Source organism: Morone saxatilis, unplaced genomic scaffold (genome assembly GCF_004916995.1).
Source record: "Morone saxatilis isolate NCDOM2014 unplaced genomic scaffold, NCSU_SB_2.0 Contig6, whole genome shotgun sequence".
Lineage (NCBI taxonomy): Eukaryota > Metazoa > Chordata > Actinopteri > Moronidae > Morone > Morone saxatilis.
This window is the reverse complement of record NW_023340206.1, coordinates 6,015,204-6,018,982: the sequence shown is the minus strand read 5'-3', so window position 1 is coordinate 6,018,982 and position 3,779 is coordinate 6,015,204. Positions and strand designations below refer to the sequence as shown.

Below are 3,779 nucleotides of genomic sequence, written 5' to 3'. Positions count from 1 at the left end.
ATATATATATATATATACATTATAGTATTATTTAAAAGCCACACATATATATATATATATATATATATATATAGTATTATTTAACAGCCACACCACAATATATAATATTTATGGACAGTAAAGTTTTGCTTGTAATGCACTGCAAATATATCTGATATATATATCTAGTGCATAGTTTGGTGTAAACCAGAGGAAGTTCATGCTAACATGACTTATATCGAGAATAATGGGGCTTGTGTTCTTAAGTTGTACAGCAGGCAGACAGCAGGAAGTTCATAGACTCAACCGTTACTTTTTTTGTTGCTAATGTGTGGAGGGCGATGAGACAGACTCACTGTCTCACTACCTGCGACAGCTAACTTTGTGTAGCTTTATTTATGCTAGTACCTGCTGCATTTCTCACTTGACTTTCATGTGTCGTCGTAGCTAGCTTGAGCTTGCAGGTGACTCATACGTCTATGAATATGAGGCATGCAGTAAAAAAAAGAAACAGAAATGTGACAAAGGGTGTCACAAAGTCACTTCTAAAAAATAATTTTACTGGTTCCCAGCAAACTAAAAAACAATGTCCCTCTGCAGACTATCATGACATTGTGGCAGTGTATCCCCTGCTACGTGTGCCTCCTGGACTGTATACCCGTCTATATATGCTATATATAGACTGGAAACCTAGTCTAGTATAAGTATGAAATAAACAAAATTACAAAAAAAATAAAAATAAAAAAATAAATTAACCTCTTCCCTTTGAGAATTTGTAGACTTTGATTTTGTTCCATATTTCTTTAAGTATTGTTATCAGCTTGTTATTGGGGAGGATAGTACACCTCTTTTCAATCACATCTAGCAAGGCTCTATTCCTGATTCCTGCTGTTACAGCTCAACCCGCTTCACCGTTCCCCTGACTCTCCATGATATGTATTTTACCATAATCCAAATAAACACGTGGGCCTCTGTGCACTGAGGGTACAGTACAGGAAAAACTCCTAATGTTGATTTGTATCTCTAAATCCATGTGTCGGCTGCCGGCAGGTATTAACCTTTAACCTTTAACTTTATCCTTTCTCCTGTCTCCTGCCTGTCCTCTCCAGCCACCATTTCCCTGGCTGAAATGGCTGTGAAAGCTGAAATCCCGATTGTAGCTTTTACCTAAATTCACTGGTCAGCCTTCCTCTCGTAAAATGTTCCTGATGTTTGGCACAATCACTGTGGTCTGAGTAAAGCTAACACTGAGGTTAAGTGGCTTCTCAGCTTCCAAATTGGCAGTAGTTAGTGCTAATGAAGCAGTAATAACTGGGAAAATGTTCTTTATTGTGGTTATTTTTTACAATGATTATGCAGTTACCTCCTGACTGCAGCAGTATGATTACCCATAATCACAGCGAGGTACATTCTTGTGGGAATATGCAGGGTTTTCTTATACTCTTCATAAACCTCATTATTTTTGTTAGTAATGCATGCGTACTGTCACAAGAGAAGCATTAGCTTCAAAGTGGTGTACATACATCAGAATAAAGGGGATGAAACAAAAGAGATCACTAACGAGCTCCTTGGTTACCACAAGAATTACCATGACAACCAATAAAGAATAAAGTGTGGCCAGATTACAGAACTTGAATGTAATTGGATTCAAGTTCTGCAAGTTGGTCATTAAAATGATTGCTGAAAATACCTGTAGTTCGGTACAAATTGAGCCACAGTAAACAATGAAACTAATTGCATGTAAATGCTGTAAAACTGGTTCTTTTGCTCCTAATTATAGAGTAACGTTGTCACACATGTTCCATTCAGGTCCAAATAACTTCCCACAGATTCAGCTTTCATGTACTAGAAACTGATTTATTCCAGTTTATTTTAAGAATGACAACCCTATTTTAATATAAATCCTTTACAATGTTTTCTTTCTCAGTTGTCTGTGAGACTGTGTAACAATCAAGATTCCCATTTCACATGTAGAAATAGTTTATTATCCACTACCTTTTTACACAACCCCATTCTCATATTAATGTGTACCAGATTAGAAAACAAAGACTGTGAGTCTAAAGTCATGCTAGCGTCTTTGTCAGGCTGTACTTAGACGCAGTGGTGCTATGTCATCAGTTTTGCAGGCATTTGGTCATAAACTGAAATATTGGACAAAAAAGGAATTTTACTAGCTGATAATCTCTATAAACAGAAATCTGGATATGACATTAGCCGAAATGTGTCTTTCTCGTCATTCTCGCGTATTTAGTTGCTAATTGGACTGCAGATGAAGTGTTGGCTCGGATATCCACTGGCTATACCGGAAGCTCCGAATCATTGGACGTTGGCCCCCAGAGGCTAAATCGTCATCAGACATAGACGATGGGTTCCAAGACAGACCGGTATTACATGAAAAGTGACGTCTTTACAGTTTATAATAACATGAACGACACGGCAAACCATCCATAGTAAAGACATTTCAGTCAGGTTAAAGGCTAAAAGAACCTCTAAATGCATTCATTAAAACCTTTTTTGAAATGCTAACATTTAAATCAACTCTTAAAGGAAAGAAAATTACAATTCAAACATTAAAATAGTATTAGTAATTGTAAAAAATGTGCTTGAAAGTAAGTAATTTATGTACCAATTATATACTGGGCAATATATAAAGGACAGTATGTACTGATTATATAACAATAACAATGTCAAACTCAATTGTCGAAGGTGTGGAAACTACTTTAAGATGAAGTCAGGAAATGAGGGAATGGCCTTTGTGATTTCTCATGGTATCTGTGTTATGAAACGATTCTACCGAGCAGCAATGGCACCGACACTTCAAGCATTTTGATGCCTGAAGTCACCCGAAACATCCCAATATTCTCAACCTGTCTTGTGACAAATTTAACCAGACATCAAAGACTTAAAGTCAGTCATAACCCAAGTGTGCAAACAGAAAATAGGATATAGAGCTCCATTTGACTTTTTCCTGCTAGTTCACAATAACCCAGCATTAACTTCTTCTATCTGAGAAAGTAATATTAGCATTAAAAGGAATTCTTCTGTTGTAGCTAATGAAAAACAAAGACACCCACCTCCTCTGGCACATAAAGGTAACATTTATTTGATAGCATCAGCGAGGGTTGTTTGTATCTAAGTTATATAACTACAATATTACCATGACATTTATTCTTGTCAGGCAAGTGAAGCAATAACTGTGCTGCATCATCATTCACTTGGAAGCACACTGAGCAACTAAACGTGCGTGGTTGTATTTGTTTGCTTTGGTTACAACAGTGACTCAGTTGCAAATCCCACGTCTCACCAACTGTTTGGGCAGGAAAACACGAGGAGCCAGTCAGGAACCTCTAAAGAACCATGAAGGGACTGCGCTGTAGTGTAGAGTAGTGGTGCCACTATGGCTCTGGAGCTCCATTTAATGCCTCAAAGAACAACTGAGTGTGTTTTATGGATATATATATATCTCTGCTTTGTGAGTTACAGTGAAGGTGAAGGGACAATAAAGTCACACCAACTGTTTTTGGCATTTATGCTTAAAAAGATTACAATTAATTCAGAACTTTGCACACTTCTGTCAATCGACTAATTGTTTCAGCTCTACTAAGATTAAATACTTTAATTACTTGGTGCTATTTATAGTCCTAATGTGATACGCTATAATTCATGTAAACCCCAAGTACAAATTAGAAAATAATATTGACGATATGGTAATTATATGTGCAGGAAAGTGCACTTTTTCTTACCTTAATTCTACATAAAGTACCTTCCAAGACATGAAATCATTAATGCAAAATTAATAT

General features: G+C 36.6%; 1 protein-coding gene across 1 annotated transcript in view; it reads left to right on the top strand.

Moving 5' to 3' along the window:
* zranb3 (zinc finger, RAN-binding domain containing 3) overlaps positions 1–3,779 on the top strand; it is a 71,183-nt gene that overhangs the window by 51,590 nt on the left and 15,814 nt on the right. The gene's annotated exons all lie outside the window — the stretch shown is intronic.